The 18,957-nt window shown below is 40.5% G+C and overlaps 1 long non-coding RNA gene across 1 annotated transcript in view; it reads right to left on the bottom strand.

The window, feature by feature from the left end:
• Nucleotides 1-4,013: 4,013 nt before the first annotated feature.
• Nucleotides 4,014-18,957, bottom strand: part of LOC141053063 (uncharacterized) — an 83,656-nt gene continuing 68,712 nt past the window's right edge. The window contains exons 2-3 of the long non-coding RNA XR_012220953.1: nt 6,154-6,242; nt 4,014-4,275 (exon numbers count right to left, since the gene is read on the bottom strand). This is a non-coding gene — a long non-coding RNA (uncharacterized lncRNA). The remainder of the gene's footprint in view (nt 4,276-6,153; nt 6,243-18,957) is intronic.

The raw sequence follows: 18,957 nt of genomic DNA, 5'->3' as shown, positions 1-18,957 counted from the left end.
GGACTTCACAAATCACGCTGATAACATCTCCTTTTAGCTCAGTATTCAGATCAGTGTCAGGCCCATAGTCCTGAACAGCTCATTTGCCTATAACAAAAACATGGTTTTCCCTATAATAAGACAATGGATTATAGATATCAAGTTATCATTTTAATCAGCTTCCTATGAACTGCATGCCCATATAGACGGTTTAGGAGGGTGCATCCTAGTGACAGATTGCCTTTACGAATTTTATGCATTTATTTTATTAATTATTTCTCATTCGTTTAGTTGGTTCTATTTTATAATAATTCCATCATCACCTTTAGGGGACGCTCACCCTAGTGTCGAGTCTATCTTGCCAGAGAATCGGGCCAATTACGTTAATGACACTCGGCTCTAATTCTGTCATCTGAGTGTGGTCCAATTCTCTCACATGTGAGAATCGCATCAAAGGTGCAGAGAAGATGGAGAACTTAAATTCTCCATCTTCTCCATTGTCTCTGGTGCATGTTCATTGGACTGCACTCTGATGTCTTACAAGCACCCATAAACTTGTATGGGTGCGCATGATCTGAATATCAGAGCCACATGCAGCATGCTGCGATTGTTTTCTCCTGCCGAATCGGCAGTGTGAGCGAGCCCTATACATGCACAAACATCTCAGGAAGTGGATGGCGGGCTCGTAGTAAAATTCATTAGCCAATCTGGTTAAACAGAGCTATTGGTAAAGTAAATGGAAGCATGGGAAAAAAAACCTCAGCCTCTAGATATATTGGAATTTATGGAATTAGTGTATTACCTATTAGGAACTTTTTTGTTGTAATTTTTATCATTTGTCACTGCATTATTTTTTTTACCAGTACAGTTTCTCCCGTCTGTTATGGTTTATTTTTTATCACGATTTGGTCTAATTTTTTTTAAGTGTTGTAATGTCTTTGTATTTATTATTTGTAAAAAAAATAAAGAAGACATTTATATTACAATATATTTTTAAATACACTCTCTGGTTGCAGAATATTTGTCCAAAGGGAAAAATAAAATCGAAATTTTAGAATTGCTGCTATTCCTCTACCAAAAAATGCAAAAAAAAAATACTGTAAGCAAAATGTCCTGATACCCTGAGATGGAATAAAAAATAAATTACAGCTTGCCACCAAAAACAACCCCTCACACGGGTCCGTCGACTGAGTTATAAAGTGTTCTGGAGCTCATAAAATGAAAGCACAAGCCGTAAATTATACTTTACAAAGATCTGATTTTTTTCAATCAGTAAGGTATAAAATAAGCCAGTTTAGTATGGCAATAATTGTATTGACCCCAAAATTCATATTGCCAAGTAATTTTTACCGCAAATAAGAAACCCCAAAACATGTTTGAATTGCTTTTTTCACAGTTTCACGCCACTTACAAGTTTTTCCTGCCTTTTAGCACCTGGTATAGTAAAATGAATGGTGTCAATCAATATCACAACTTGTCCCCAAAAAGCAAGCCCATGTACAACTGTATTGATGTTGAAATAAAAGAAGTTAGGGGTCTTAGAGGAAGGGGGCAATAAAAACAAAAGCTGAAAAAATGCCCAGTCATAAAGGGGTTAAAATGAACATTTTATGAGTTCTGCCAAAGAGTGAAAGAGCTCATGAGTCCAAGTGTATTGAATCTCCAGCCACCAAGTCTAAATGACAGCTGCAGCTTGTACTGAGAAGTGTGAGATCTCAGCAGTAGCAGCAACAGGGAGGAGGGACACTGAGGAGATGTTAATCAAGCTAGATTGGTGGAAATTGAGTTTATAGTTTCATACAGTATTATACAGCCATTTTTAAAATACATTTTCAAAGTAAGTAACCAGGTCTAAGAGATTTAATAAAGTATTCAGTCTGTAGAGTGAAATCTGATGACAGACCTACAGCATCTCTTTCTGTTTTTTGAACTAACATGTGAGTTATAAGAAATCCTCAACTAAATGTTACCCAAATAATTCCTAATTTAGCAATAAAGGAGAATTTTCACATAGTGCGGCTGTCATGTGGCTGCTTTCCCAGGACTGGCAGCATAATCGAGGTCCTCTTGTTTATGCGATGAAGGCCGGTCACAATAGTTGTCTTCTCGATCACTGTAGTGTATGTAGATAGGTCACAAAAAATGAGTCTTCCTACTGGGAATATTTGGCAAAGTGCTTGATGAGACAGGTTAGCCTCTCACCTCCATTATCATTGGACTTAACAGGAGACCTTGAACATTCTCTTTTCTACTCAGTCAATGCTAAAAGTAACTGGCGTTTGTGGAATACAACTTGCATCTAAGAGTCAAAGAAGAAGAGATCAATAGGCTTAAATATGCATCATCAAAAATGTTCAGAACAATGTTAATTACATGTTTAATCAAGACAATTAGCACAATTATTTTTCATTAACTTTTTTCTTATGAAATTGGCACCATGACAGTGCAACCCTATGACTGCAATGCACATAACATGCCAAGATATATATTAACATAATGAGATGTAATTAATACCCTCTATTTTCTCATTAAAATATGCCGAGATTAATAAAAAAGAAGCAGCACAGATTTGTCTATCAAGAGGTCTAATATCATGTTGTGTTTGTTTTTCATTTCCCCGTGGAAAATTCCTTCTGTTGGTAAAATTTTATTCTAAAAGTAGATCTAAAAATATGAACTATCTTTAGATAAATAAAGATCGATAAATAGATAGATAAATAGATTGAAACAGAGAAACTAGTAAGGAAAATGAAAGAAAAGAGAAGAGAAAAAGAAAGAAAGAGAAAGAAAACAGAAAGTAAGAGAAAGAAAGAAATGTTTGAATGAAAGAAAAAGAAAGAAAAGGATTGAAAAATGGTTAGAGAGAAAGAAAGAGAAAGAGAAAAGGATTGAAAGAAAGGAAGAAAGAAAGAAAAAACGAAAGGGAAAAAAAAGGATTGAAAGAAAGATAGGTAGAAAGAGAAAGAAAAAATGAAAGGGAAAGAAATAAAGAAAATGATTGAAAGAAAGAAAAAGAAAGAAAGAAAGAAAAGGATCGAAAAAGAAGAAGAAAAATAGAAAGAGAAAGAAAGATTTAAAAAAATAATAAGTTTGAATGAAAGTGTTTGAAAAAAGAAGGAAAATAAGAAAGATAAAAAAGAAAAGTATTAAATGAAAGAAAAAAGATTGAAAGAAAGAAATTGGAAAAAGAAGGAAAAGAGAGAAAGAAAAGAATTAAAAAAGAAACCAAGAAAAAGATAGGAAGAGAAAGAAAGATTTAAAGAAATAAAAGGATTGCATGAAAGTGTTTGAAAGAAAGAAAGAAAATAAGAAATACAAAAAGAAAAGGAATGAAAGAATACCAACATGAGATATTTTTCTGCAATCTGTTGACTACACATTTTTTAAAAATATTTAGACGTCATTTTTACACTTCTGAGCACATTTTTTTATGATTATGATGCAGCTACTTTTAACTCATGAACTTTGGACTTGTACATGGAGGTCTTTCAGAGGGAACTTTGCAGCCCATTGAATCGATGTTATTGTGTCTCTGGAAGATCAAAGGCATATCAGGGAATTGATGTGCACAAATATGAGCCAGAGGTCATTCATTAACTTTCTGTTCCCTCAGGCAACTCAACTACCATTATTAATAGGGTTTTTTGGTGTTGTATGGCTCATATCTGTGAGTTAAAGGGGCCCATAAACCTTTAAATCTGCAGCATGTCAATTCTTTCAGTGTTTTTGCTGCAGATTGAAACCATATTAATGAGTTGTGAAAAATCTGCATCAAAAAAATGGCAAAACACATAAAAAAGTGGCAAAAACACGACTATTTCATGTAGTATTTTTCCTGCCAATGGTGCAGAAATTTCTGCTGCAAATACCTTACGATGCACATAGAGAAAGCAGTTTGTCTGATGCAGTGAGTAACCGGAGACAGAGAAGGGTTAAAAGTTTTTACTAAACAGTATTTCACAGCAATACTCCTTGCAGGGAGGCAATGAAATAAGGTAACAGAAATATACAAAATAAACAGTGCAGTTATCGGTTGAAGTTCTGGCAGGGGGAAGGCTGAAATATCTCACGCAGGCAGCGCAAATGGCACACAATGTCTCTGGCTCTGTTCCGCAGGAAAGAATAGCACTGTCACCCGACAGTGCCGAAGGATTCAGTCCTCTTTGTCTTTAATGCGCTGTAGCATGGAAACAATCCTCTGACTGAATGTCCCAGGAATGGCGCCGGGTACGGGCCGCAAGCACATGCACTGTCCACAGCAGTTCAGGGTTTCTCAGAGGCTGTGCCGACAGTATCCTAGCCGAAACAACAATATCCAAAAGTTTGCTCACAGACGGTAACTCAATAGCGTCAGGGGTAATCTCTGAGTCAGCACATGTGGACCTGGATGCAGGGGAGTCATCAGCAGGAGCTGCAGAGAGGGTGTCAACCATCTCCTGTCGCCTTCCCGCCAAGTCTGCCCCGTTCCCGCGCTCAGTCCCCCTTAAGTACCCCACGCCCCCTGCTGTCTGACCAGATGGTTTCTCCCTCCCAGAGGAAATTGCATCCACTAGCAGTGGTGACAGCCCTGATAGTTACAGCCTTAAAGGGCTCTGCACACTGCTGATTCTGTCTAGTCTCATCTTCTTACACCTATGCCAAACATTCAGAGAAAACATTATGTTAAAGGGCAATGCTACTAGAATGACTAGCCCAAGAGGCGAGTCTCCGGTGGTCTCTTCCTGCCCTCTCCTCCTTGACTAACAGGTGTCTTCTTACATACACACATAGGAACAGACCTGTCAGTTTAGGGGAGGAAGGTGGGGAAAATTCACCGGAAATCTTCCTCTTGGACTAGTTATCCTAGTCACCTTATCCTCAGACTGTTTCTAAAAGTATTTTTTCTTTGAAATTATGCAAATTCTGGCTGAAGAATCCTTTTAACCCCTTTAAGAACTTGGATATATCCATACGTCCAGGGAGGCTGGTACTTACCAACCTTGAATGTATGGATATGTCATGGTGAGTTTGCGTACACAGTCTGATTTTGACAGCTGACACTCGGAACTCGGCATGCACCGCACCCATATTGATTGTAGAATTTAGCAGGCAAACAGAAGGAGGGAGCCCTTTCTACTCTCCAATCGCTGCCCCCACGACGTCATAGTAAGGGGCTGATCGTTGCTAAGGTGACATCCGGGTGCAGCACTGACAGTTTGTAAAACATAGCAAAACTCCTGCTTTTCTATGCTTTACAAGCAATCATACTGCCATAGTGGGACAAAGTCAAAAATTAAGTGATTTTTAAAAAAAAATAAAAAATAACAAAATAATTTAAAAATATATATTGTACTCATAAATAAATATTTTTATGAAAAAAGGACATATATTTGTCCCACTAGTATCCTGTTTAGTGAACAATGCAAAAAAAGAAAAAAAAATGAGGTAAAAAAACGATTCTTTATCATCATGCCACCGAACAAAACGTGTAATAAAATGTGATAAAAAAGATTAATGTAAATAAAAATGGTATCACTGAAAACTCAGAAAAATAAAAAAGTTATAGCTCTCAGAATAAAACAATACAAATCTAATTATTCTTTCTATAAAATAGTTTTTAGTGTGAGAAAGCCAAAACTTAAAAAAATTCTTCTCTTCTGCTTTATTATAGTGAATGAATCCTTAGGGGGTTTCATTTGAATCACGTTACTCAGAGATTTAGATGGAAACGCCAAAGTAAGTGCTCAGCGTAGAGTGCAAGATAAATGTGATCCCAAATGTTATCTAACATGTTCCCAATAAAAGCTTCAACTCAATCCACAAAAAAGAAAAAAGTCCCCACTTTGGTTCGTCATCTGTCAATGGCAAAATATGGGGCTTCCATGTTACTCGTAGCACAAAGGCTCTGAAAAAGAGACATGGCTCCTCGTCCCCCGAAAAAAAATCAGCAAGTTCTGTGCTCTGAAATCCAAATGCCCCCTCCCTTTTGAGCCTCACAGTTTGCCTAAAACACATTTAGCATCCACACGTTTTAATTTCTGTAGTGATAACAGTCCGTCTAATTTACAGGTGCACGTCTCCAGAATCATGAGCTGGGCAAAACGTACTGGTCACTACAACATACTGGTCACTACAACATGTTGGTCATTACAATGGCAGTTTGCAGTTTTTACTCAGCAACATCCACTCTGTTACCTGTTTCTGGAAAACACCCATGGAGTCAAAATAATTTCCAAAATTGGCTTACTTGAGGGGGTATTCTGCTCTTCTTGCGCTTAGGGGCACTGTAAAACAAAATTTTGGTGGTAAACATGCAATTATTATTTTTTAGTTCCCAATTATTATTATTATTATTATTATTAATTTACATAGCGATGCTATGACCCACCTATGGGGTCAATATGATCACTGCACCCCTATATGAATTCATTATGAGGTGTAGTTTGTAAAATTATGTCTCTTATGGGGGGTTCTGCTATTCTAGCCCCTCAGATTCTTTGCCAATGTGACATGGCACTCAAACCAGTACAGCAAAATCTGAACTCCAATATGGGGTTTCTTCCCTTCTGAGCTTTGCACTGCGCCTAAAAAGAAGTTTTTAATCACATATTGGGCATCAGCGTACTCAGGAAAAATTGCACAATAAATTTTGGTCCCATTTTCTCCTGGTATCCTTGTTAAAGTAAAAAAAGGGGCTAAAATAACATTTTTGTGGGAAAACATGTGATTTTTTTTATTTTCACGGCTCTATGTTATAACTTTTTGTAAAGGCACTTGGTGGTTCAAGGTGCTCAAAACTCATCTAGATACATTCCTTGAGGGGTCTAGTTTCCAAAATATGGTCACTTGTTTGGGGTTTCCATTGTTTAGGCACATGAGGGGTGCTCCAAACGCGACATGGCATCCACTAATTATTTCAGTAAATGTTATATTCAAAAAGTCAAATTACATGCTTTCCCTTCCGAGTCCTGCCATGTTTCCAAACAGTAGTTCTTACCCACATATGGGTACTAGTGTACTCAGGAGAAGTTGAACAACAAATTGTATGCTGCAATTTCTCCTGTTACTCTTGTGAAAATGCTAAATCTTTTGCTAAAAATATTTTTGTTGGAAAAATGTGATTTTTTGTATTTTCATGGCTCAATGTTATAAACTTCTGTGAAGCACCTCGGGGTTAAAGGTGCTCATCACACATCTAGACAAGATCCCTGAGGTGTCTATGGAGCGCCCACCATGGCCGTGGGGTACCCGGTGTTCGTGACGCCACCTGTGGTATCTGATCAGAAGCGACCAGTGCTGCACTACAGATCCGCTGGGACAGATGGTGATGCAGCAGAGTTGGTATAGCTCTCCACAGGCAGAGCTGTTGTCCCAGGGCAGATGAAAGATGTTGAGGAAGATGGTGATGTAGTTTTTAGCCAGAGATGTAGCAGTGCTGAGGTGTTGTAGAAAGAATTCAAAGGACACAACAAGGTGAAATTTCTGTTACCTTTTACTGTGGTTTGTAGGTACAGTCCAGGGCTCAAGTTACAGTTGGTACAGGAGTCGGTCAGCCTGGAAGCAATTTAGGAATCTCCTTATACAGGTGGGTTGTGAGGCCTCCTCTCTAGCGCTATTCTCTGAGGTACTTGCTGTTGTAAACTCCACTCAAGTTCTTCTTTCTGTCTGTTACTTAGAACTCCACTCGCATGACAGGCAGCTGTAGCCTCCTTCATGAATCGCTCCTCAATGGTGTCTCTGGCTCACACGTGCTGCTGTGTTGTCGAGTCTCAGTTGGAAACAGGGGATCTGCAGCCTCTTGTCCTCCGGTTTCTGCTGTGGGACCTTTAGCATCTACACAGCCTCAGACTCCAGTGTCCGGTCTCTGGAGCTCAAGACTGGGGATGAGCCCTCCAGCTCATTCTTTCCATGTCCTCCCACTTCCCTGTCCACAGTCTAACTAACTTTCTCCTCCTGACCAGAGAGAGCAGCTTCCCTGAAGTCAGGATTAGAGCTCCCTCTACTGGCCTGGAGCAAGAACTGTGTTGTATGCCGGAACTACCTGATAAAGAGATCCTTTCATTGCTTCCAGGCATGACATCACTCCCTCTAGGAGGGAGGCAAGGCCACTGTGGCAACCGTACACCCAGGGTGCCACATCTAGTTTCCAAAATAGTTTCGCTTGTGGGGGGTTTCCACTGTTTAAGCATACCAGGGGCTCCACTAATTATTCCAGCAAATTTTGCATTCAAAAAGTCAAATGACGCTCCTTCCCTTCTGAGTCCTGCCATGCACCCAAACATTGGTTTTCCACCACATGTCAGATATCGGCATGCTCAGGAGAAATGAGGGATAATTTTTTTCATTTTACCCTAGTGAAAATAAAAAAAATTGGAGTCTAAATTAAAATTCTTGTGACAAAAGTTAAATGTTCATTTTTTTTCCTTGCACATTTTAAAAATTCCTGTGAAGCACCTTAAGGGTTAATAAACTTCTTGAATGTGGTTTTGAGCACCATGAGGGGTGCAGTATTTAGAATGGTGTGACTTTGGGGTATTTTCTGTCATACTGACCCCTCAAAGTCACTTCAAATGTGATGTGGTCTCTAAAAAAATGATTTTCTAAGTTTTGTTAAAAGAAATGAGAAATCGCTGGTCAACTTTTAACCCTTATAACTTCCTAACAAAACAAAATCATGTTTCAAAAATTGTGCTAATGTAGACATGTGAAAAATGTTATTTATTAACTATTTTGTGTGACAAAAGGGCATGACAATTAAAAGGATGAAAATTGCAGCATTTTTAAATCTTAGTTTTTTTCACTAATAAATGCAAGTCATATCGAAAAACTTTTACCACTATCATGAAGTACAATATGTCACGAAAAAAACATTCTCAGAATCAGTGGGATCTGTTGAAGCGTTCGAGGGTTGTTACCTCATAAATTGACAGTGGTCAGAATTGTAAAATTTGGCCTGGTGATGAAGGTACAAACAGCCTTTTGGGGTAAAGGAGTTAAAAAACCTCCCTGTGAGCATAACCATGGGTTTATTAAAGGCACTTAGCTCATGAAGGAGACCGAGAGGTTGGGCTGGGTACTCTGACCCAATGATCATCCATGTTTCACAGCTGTGTGAAACCAGCCTTAGGCCAGGTTCATACTGAGTTATGGCAGTCTGTTAGATGGACTGCGTTACACCGCGGCATAACGCAGTCCGTTAACGCTGCCATTAACCCCTATTATCGGGCGCACTAACGCGTGCCATAATCGGCATGTGCTAGCGATGTGCCGTCATTCTGTGACGGAGCCTTGGACGCCGGCTGCAGCATCTGAGGCTCCGTCACTGCTAGCACAGATGAATCATCTGTGCTAGTGGTATAGCATAACGTGATTGCGTTATGCTATAGCGTTAACGCAGCCCGCCAACGATATGCCTTGAACAGGCTGCCTTAATGCAGTATGAACCTGGCCTTAGGCTGGGTTCATACTGCATTAAAGTAGTCCGTTCAACGCATAGCAATGACAGACTGCGTTAATGCTATAGCATTGTGCTATACCGCTAGCGCAGATGCTTCATCTGCGCTAGCGGTGATGGACCCTCGGACGCTGCAGCCCACGTCAGAGATTCTGTCACAGAATGATGGCACATCGCTAGCGTATGCCGATTATGGTATGCATTAGCGATGCGCTCGGTAATGGGGGTTAATGGCAGCGCTAACGGATTGCAATACATCCCGTTATGCCGCGGTGTAACACAATCCGTTAAACGGACTGCCATAACGCAGTATGATCCCAGCCTTACAAGCATCCGGAACCTAGTCACTTAGGTATATCAGGTGAACCCTAAGGTTATCACCTGGTTGAAATTTAGGATACACATTTTGGAAGACGCTAGTACTACTGCTACCTCAAACATAATGACACAGATAACCAACATTACTTAAAAAACATAGCATTTTATCCTCAGGAAGTTGGCAGAAATTAAAAAAAAAATTGATATTTGCACCCCCACGCCACATCACTCAAGTCTAATTTCTTTCTGTATCCTCCAGTTCTATTAAACACACTTATCATCACGCTGGAAGAATGGGCAAAGTTGTTTAGCATCAGCTGTTCCGCTGGTTTCCAGGCAACCATGGACATCCCATCCTCTACGTTCTCAGTACTCCACAAAGAAGATTCCTAGACTGTGTTGGTAAGAAATAGCCTCTTCACATTAAATGACAACTGCGTTCATAGATTACAGTGCAGGAACTATCTCTAGGGTGCACAATACGTGGAGGAGACATCCTGGCAGGAGGGGATCTATGTCCTATTGCTTCAATCATCATAGAAAACCATGAAAGTGAAAACAACATCTGGACAATCCAAAAAATTACCTATTGTTTAAATTACCTTTTTATGTTAAATATACTGATTTGTTTTCTATGTTATTTTTTTTAATTTATTTTAATTCATATGAAAAAAAATAATCTTGCACTGACCACTCCACTAGGCTTAATATTAGATTCCTACTTCCTATTCTTCACATGGGTATCAGCAGAAATGGACTGAGGGTATGTGCACATGTTGCAGATTCGTGTTTGGAATTTTCTCTCTCTCTCTCTCCTTTCCAGAGTCCTGTTCCTTTAAATTTCATACATAGCTGCTGCGATGGAGCCGTCAAAAAAACAGATCCGGTGCATCAGTTTTTTGCAATCTGCAATGGATCCGTTTTTTAAACACTGACCGATTTTGACTGATTCCAAAAGACTGAAGTGTGAAACAGGCCTAACAAATAATAGTGACCCAGTGTGAAATGATTTACTTGTGTCATCCCTCTTGTACCAATCTGGACAAGATGCTTCTGAATTCTTCCATATGAAGAAGAGCGTTGTCTCCAGAGACAGTTGAAGCCTAACTCCCCTCAAAACCTCAAAGTACGTGGCTGTAGTTAACCACATTATTCCTCTCCCTTGTCACAGTCACAGATGCCCAGGAAACGCGAAATGTGGTCACAAATCATTTTGACATGTTAACTCTACTGTCACAATTTGGTTAATCAGGGCTGGAAATTTAGGGTTAATTACAGAGATCCTGGCAAGGACTTTAATAAACAGTTCGGTATCTCAGCGGTCAGCTTCTAGTATTAACATATTTTTCGTATTCCCGGTAACTGTATACAGGCTGCAGCCGTGATGTAATTACTACAGTGGCATAATTATCACAGCGCTCGTGACCTCTGCAGCCAATCAGTGGCTTTGCAGGTGCAGATGGTATAGGCTGCTGGACCCAATAATTGGCTGCAGTGGTCATGTGCGCTGTAGTCATGACATCACTTTGTCAACAAAGACATGAGCAATAACAGAGAGTCAGCGCCGGAGCTGGGGAAGGTTAGAATGGCTAAAGTACCATATTTTTTGGATTAAAACATGCATATTTTTCCTCCAAATTTGTGAGGGAAATGGGGGCCTGTTTTATAATCTGAAGTTAGGTTACCGGGAGCCAGCGTCCGTGGAGCGGGGTAACAGGATGCAGGGTCACTGCTTCAGGAAGCCGGCGGCTGTGGCCCGATCGAGGCAATGCTGCGGTGCCCGGGATCTCAGAAGGTGACTCGGCACCAATGAACGGAGTTTATTTTCCCTATGATATCCCTGCGGTGGGGTTCGGAAAAATGGCGCCACCGGCCTCCTAAAGCATCGCCTTATAATCTGCAAAATACGGTAGATATTTTCAAAAGCTGCCACAATATGGATATAAATATTATCGTCGACAACTCTTCTATAGTGTAAAGGTTTGTAAAACATCCATTTATGTTTGGGCCAAATACACATCTTCTACATTTAAAACACAGGATGTACTGAGTTCACATATGTCACCTGTGCCAACGTCTACATGCACACGTCTTCACATACAGTTGTGGCCAAAAGTATTGACACCCCTGCAATTCTGTCAGATAATACTCAGTTTCTTCCTGAAAATGATTGCAAACACAAATTCTTTGGTATTATTATCTTCATTTAATTTGTCTTAAATGAAAAAACACAAAAGAGAATGAAGCATAAAGCAAAACATTGATCATTTCACACAAAACTCCAAAAATGGGCCAGACAAAAGTATTGGCACCCTCAGCCTAATACTTGGTTGCACAACCTTTAGCCAAAATAACTGCGACCAACTGCTTCCAGTAACCATCAATGAGTTTCTTACAATGCTCTGCTGGAATTTTAGACCATTCTTCTTTGGCAAACTGCTCCAGGTCCCTGATATTTGAAAGGGTGCCTTCTCCAAACTGCCATTTTTAGATCTCTCCACAGGTGTTCTATGGGATTCAGGTCTGGACTCATTGCTGGCCACCTTAGAAGTCTCCAGTGCTTTCTCTCAAACCATTTGCTAGTGCTTTTTGAAGTGTGTTTTGGGTCATTGTCCTGCTGGAAGACCCATGACCTCTGAGGGAGACCCAGCTTTCTCACACTGGGCCCTACATTATGCTGCAAAATTTGTTGGTAGTCTTCTGACATGCCATGCACACGGTCAAGCAGTCCAGTGCCAGAGGCAGCAAAGCAACTCCAAAACATCAGGGAACCTCCGCCATGTTTGACTGTAGGGGCCGTGTTCTTTTCTTTGAATGCCTCTTTTTTTCTCCTGTAAACTCTATGTTGATGCCTTTGCCCAAAAAGCTTTACTTTTGTCTCATCTGACCAGAAAACATTCTTCCAAAACGTTTTAGGCTTTTTCAGGTAAGTTTTGGCAAACTCCAGCCTGGCTTTTTTATGTCTCGGGGTAAGAAGTGGGGTTTTCCTGGGTCTCCTACCATACAGTCCCTTTTCATTCAGACACCGACAGATAGTTCGGGTTGACACTGTTGTACCCTCGGACTGCAGGGCAGCTTGAACTTGTTTGGATGTTAGTTGAGGTTCTTTATAGAACATCCGCACAATCTTGCGTTGAAATCTCTTGTCAATTTTTCTTTTCCTTCCACATCTAGGGAGGTTAGCCACAGTGCCATGGGCTTTAAACTTCTTGATGACACTGCGCACGGTAGACACAGGAACATTCAGGTCTTTGGAGATGGACTTGTAGCCTTGAGATTGCTCATGCTTCCTCACAATTTGGTTTCTCAAGTCCTCAGACAGTTCTTTGGTCTTCTTTCTTTTCTCCATGCTCAATGTGGTACACACAAGGACACAGGACAGAGGTTGAGTCAACTTTAATCCATGTCAACTGGCTGCAAGTGTGATTTAGTTATTGCCAACACCTGTTAGGTGCCACAGGTAAGTTACAGGTGCTGTTAATTACACAAATTAGAGAAGCATCACATGATTTTTCGAACAGTGCCAATACTTTTGTCCACCCTCTTTTTTATGTTTGGTGTGGAATTATATCCAATTTGGCTTTAGGACAATTATTTTTGTGTTTTTTCATTTAAGACAAATTAAATGAAGATAATAATAACAAAGAATTTGTGTTTGCAATGATTTTCAGGAAGAAACTGAGTATTATCTGACAGAATTGCAGGGGTGTCAATACTTTTGGCCACAACTGTATTCACCAGAATTTACAAAGAATCTGTCAGCATTATTTCACATCCCAAATTATTTATATGCACATGTAGCTCTTTCAAAGACAAGTCCAGCAATACCTTTACATGGCCAGTCTGATCCTCTGTCACTAAGTAATCAGTATTTTAATTGCTATGCAAATGAGGCTGAAGACCTATTGTTGATATGAAGCCTGTGTCACTCCAGCTCTATTCCTTGGCAAGCACTGAATCCTCCTGCTTGACTGACAGTCTTTATATTGTGTAACTTCATGCAAAGGAGTTATCAGTCAATCAGGAGGAGGCGGCACTGAGTATGGAATAGAGCTGGAGTGACTAAGGCTTCAGATCTACAAATAGTTATTTAGCCTCAGTTGCATATTAATTAAAATGTTGATGTCTGAGTAATGGAGGAATGAAGGTATTGGCAAAGCGTGGACTTGTCTATTTTGGAAAGTGAAATCCTGCTGACGGATTCCCTTTAAGGAACTATGCCCATGATCCAGATGGCAGTAAATATTTGAGTCATGGAGTGGACAAATATCATGATTAGATCATGGAGTGATTACATGAAATTATTAACTAGCTGATATAAATGAACTTTATTTACCTTGGCAGTGTTCAGCTTCCAGTCATGGTGGTGGCACCGGGAAAGTTTCAGTCACCGCTCTGTGTACAGGGAGCGGCGGCTGTAACCGCGCCCCCCGGCACTGACTGACAGTAGGCTCCTTTATAGGACCAGCTGTCAGTCAGTGCCTGGGGTGCGGTTACAGCCCCCTATGACTGGATTCCGAACATTGCAGGGAGGAATAAGTTAATTTCATCCCGGCAGCAGGGCTCTAAGTGCCAGCTCTGAGCAGGTTCAGAACGCTATAAACGTGCAGATTAACTCAATATCTGCAGGTTAACAGCTTTTTTCACGTGACAGATTCCCTTTAGGGTGACCTTTCTTTTCTATTAAAGGAGAGAGAATATGAGCAGTTTCATGTAATCACCTCCATGATCTAATCATGATATTTGTCCACTCAATGACTCAAATATTGACTACCATATGGATCTTGGGCATAGTTCCTTAAAGGGAATCCGTCACCAAGATTTCACTTTTATATGCAACATTTTCCCTTTAAGACATAGGGGGGGGTCAGTGGAAGCAATGTAGGGGGAGAGATGATGGTATCAGTCTATAATTGGCAAGAGGGTAGCAACATGAAGAAAAGATGTATTGCCCCTTTGCAACATTATTTATTTATTTTAAGGGGGGGCCTTTTTAAAAAAATAGGAAATGGGGCATCCCTATAAATCTGTTATCCGCTCAATTAATTTTCTACTCACATCTTTCAAGGACCCCTCTATGTATGAAGGTCTGGGAATAATTTCTATCTCATCACCCTTGGCATTTCCTCAAAATTGTCTAGCTTAGTACATTGTATTATGTATTTTATAGAACCCTAAATTTTAGCAAGTATCACCAAGCTACAACTTGCCTTCTTTGGACACATCATTCATAGACGCAATCACTGGAGAAGGACATCATGGTCTGAAGAATAGAAGGAACAAGGTGAAGAAGACCACCAACCCGAGGGCTTGATACAACCAAGATAATGGAGGAGAAGACCCTGGTGGACCTATCTAGGCTCGCACAAGATCTATCTTCCTACAGAGAGTTCATCCATCAAGTCGCTGTGGCTCGAGATCGAACTGAAGGCTGTTAAAAAAAACTACAGTGTGGCACCTGGCCATAAACTAACATAGTGATCAAAATACTACCAAGCCCCGATGTGTGATAGCCCAATAACCACTGGAACCCGTTTTAGGTAATATATTGTGTTCTGCTAAGCTATGTATTTGTTTTCTATGTTATTTGAATTTGCAGCAATTAAAATGATCATTTTAGTTAATGTTTAAGATATTAACAATCATCTTTTAGTCTGGTCTGCTGCCAAGGGGGGGGGGGTAATTATTAGCAGGTTGCATTGAATGAACAATTAATGCGTTAAAAAAGTCCATCCACAACTAAACGATGACAGTTCTCTTTGCCGTCAGCATCAATTGCAGCAAAGCAGGAAATATGTTACTGTTGAGGTTCCTGGAAGGGATAAGAATTATATTAACCGTTGTAGAAGGGAAACCGTTGCTGAGACGTATACAGAGACGCTCACACGGTTCCTGAACCTCCACACCTGCTGTGCTGCCACCTGCATTATACAATTGGAGTACATTATAAGAAAGTAATAAAATAAATGATCGTAAAAACTGTTTACCAAAACAAGAGTAAGGGAAAAAAAAACAATGCAAGAGTGTCAGGGACAATAACTAATTCCTAAAAAGCAGAGATGAAGTCTGTTGTGCCAAATCTCCGAAGACCAATAGGACCTCCAGAGTATTTGCATCCTATAGGGCTTAGTATTTTGGGATGCTGCAGACATCTGCAACACAAATGGGTACATCTCAGATCTCCGAGAGCAAATCATTGCTGTGCTCTCTCATACATCCCGGATCACATTTCATTCCCTACTGAGAGACAGCCCTACTCACATTACTAATAACATTTACAGATGTGTAAACACGGCCATTTACTTTCCTAAACAAATTAGGCGCACGTCGCTCCCTACAAATTAGAATACAGCAAGAGGATGGAGGGTTATTTATGAAAAAAGGAAGGTGCAATAAAAAGAAAGATCAGTTTTCATGTTTAACACCTGCTTCCATGCTGGGGAGAATTATGAAAAAATAGAGCAAAGGAAAAATGATAGGGATGCCCAAAGTAAGAAGGCCAGCACCCAGTAGGTTGTAACGGGTCCTAACCAAATGGATGCATTTGTGCACCCCTATTATGGTTGCAAGTTATTCTATAGCTTTTAGGGTAGGAAGTTATTACAGCTTTAGATTTTGCTGCAGATTTTTGCAGCAGAAAATTCCCATAGGAGCCTACTCTTATTATTACCTACGTTGTGTTCCATACTCAGGTGTTTTAAATAGAATGTGTTAATAAGTTCAATTTTCCCTCCCCCCCCAACGGGATATATGGGAATGCAACTTTTTGAAATGTAAATAATAAACCACCACCTTTATATATTCTATTTGTTGCTGATTTTCTCAGAAATTGACATTTTCATTCCCATAGAATGTAAGTCCGCAAGGACAAGGTCCTCTCCCCTCTGTACCAGTCTGTCATTGTAAATTTGTTTACTGTTAACGATATCTATAACTTTGTATGTAACCCCCTTCTCATGTACAGCACCATGGAATTAATGGCGCTATATAAATAAATAATAATAATAATATGCAAATGATCTTTTAAGTGCTTTGGGCGTGACAAACCACTTAGCAAACCTGACATCACTTAAGTGAGTGACACGGGTCTTTGATTGCTTGTCCTTTACTTATACTGTGCAAGGACAGTGCGCTCTGTTGCCATCTCATCCCTTCTGATCAGAGCCAGTGAGAGAGCGTATTGTCAATATGCACTGACAGGAATCTACTAAGCATCTGTCAGAATTGAACACCAACGCCTGCTAAGCATGACAGGGACAACCTGAAATGGACAACACTGATGATGCCTTGTTTCAGGGAGGGGGCAGTGGCTGTGGTCACTGCCGCGATGATGCTTCGTTTGAGTATCCCAGCATGCACTGGGATTCTCACTTGAAGCATCATTAAAGAGGAAATAGTGGGAAAAAATAAAGCAGTTTAATAATGTAGTTAGGGAAGAATAGGGAATGTTTAAATAAAGTACAATGACAAGCAAAAGGGTAACAATGTTTTGAACTTTTGACTTTCAGGCACCATATCTCACAACCCACTACTGCTTCGAACCTGAGACTTCCATCATTTTATACACAATCATCTTGGCTATCGCATACATAAATTTGACTTGCAATTATTTGGCATATGATTAGTTATGCAGATTCTTGTCATGTCACTGCATTGTTACTGTTTTGCTCCTAAAAATATACATTTTCATGTTTATTATTTTGTTAGTATTTTGTAAGTCCACCTTTGGCTTTCAACACTGCCTGAATCCTTCTGGGCTGCGCTCAGTCAGATTCAAACATGTCTCGACCGAAATCTGATCCCAGTTCTCTTCTACACATTCCCAAAGTTGGTGCATACTGGTCAACTCACTTGGGTATGTATACAGTTTTTTCTTCAACTCTACCTACAAGTGTTTGATTGGGTTCAGGTCTGGGGGCTGTGAGGGCCATTCTGGCACCTTTACTCATTGTACCATTTCTTCACCATTCTCATTGCAAGCTTTTGGTTGTTGCCCTGCTGAAACACTATGTCGTCTTTTCCTACCCATAGTACTCAAATGTACAAAGTAACTTGTCTTGTAGGATACTAAAATATAGCTCAGCATTGAGACCACCATCAATCCTGGTCAAGTATCCAACACCTTTGGCTTTGAGACCACCTCATATCATCAGGCTTTCTCCTCCGAACTTGACTGTTCCTTCAATTTCTCGATCTGTTAGCCCCTTATTCCCTTGTTTCTTCAAGACTCACTTTCACCCATCAGAGCCTTGTTGTTTGACTTTTACCTCATCGCTCCAAATCACCCGTTTCCAATCTTCTACTGTCCACTTTCTTTGTACTTTTTTGCAAACTTGAGCTAACGCTTCAAACCGTTGAAGCGTTCCAGAGTTATTACCTCATAAAATGACAGTAGTCAGAATTGTAAATTTTGACCTTGTCATGAAGGTGCAGCCTTGGAGGGTAAAGGGGTTAAACTGGATAAAGGGTATGTCCTAGTGTGATCCTAGTGCGAATCGGGAAAACAAGTATTCTGTTACTTCTGTCTTCCATCCATATAATCTATCACGAATTTCTGCAACCTTTTTATCCTTATACCCATTCACCCAGCCCCCGCTACACCAGTTCCTCTAACAGGAGTGGATTGCCCGCAGTGGGGTACTCGGTACCAGGCCGGTATCTCAGAGGGAAGGGTCACAGTAGCGGTGACCCGGTCCGTGGCCCTGGGCGTCCATGTAAAAGGGGTTGAGCATGGCTGATTAAAGTTTATAAGTGGATGATACGCGACGCCACCTGTGGTGCTCAGCAATGAAGGGGTTAAGCCGACGCTTCAGGCAGATCCTCTGGGACAGATGGTATAAGACAGCAAGATGTCATAGCTCCCCACAGGTAGAGCTGTAGTCCCAGGGCAGTGAGAATAGGTGTTGAGGAAGAGAGTGCAGTGTTAGGCACAGAGATGTAGCAGTGCTGATGGGGGTTGCAGGAAGAATAGGGAGCAGTTTCCTTTACCTTTACTTTGCTTTGCAAGTGCAGTCCAGGATCCAGATTACAGATGGAACAGGAGTTGGCCAGCCTGGAAGCAACTCAGGAATCTCTCTATGCAGATGGGTTGTGTAGTCTCCTTTCTAGCGCTTATCTGAGGTACATACAGTACTGAGTTACAGTGAAGTTCTTCTTGCTTGCTCTCTTTTAGAACCCCCTCGTATGGCAGACAGCTGTAGCCTCCTTCTTTTGGCTCACATGTTTCT

This window comes from Dendrobates tinctorius, unplaced genomic scaffold (genome assembly GCF_039654945.1).
Source record: "Dendrobates tinctorius isolate UK_male_01 unplaced genomic scaffold, ASM3965494v1 ptg000165l, whole genome shotgun sequence".
NCBI classification, from domain to species: Eukaryota; Metazoa; Chordata; class Amphibia; order Anura; family Dendrobatidae; genus Dendrobates; species Dendrobates tinctorius.
Note: the sequence above shows the minus strand (reverse complement) of the source record. Positions and strands in the feature narration are given on the sequence as shown.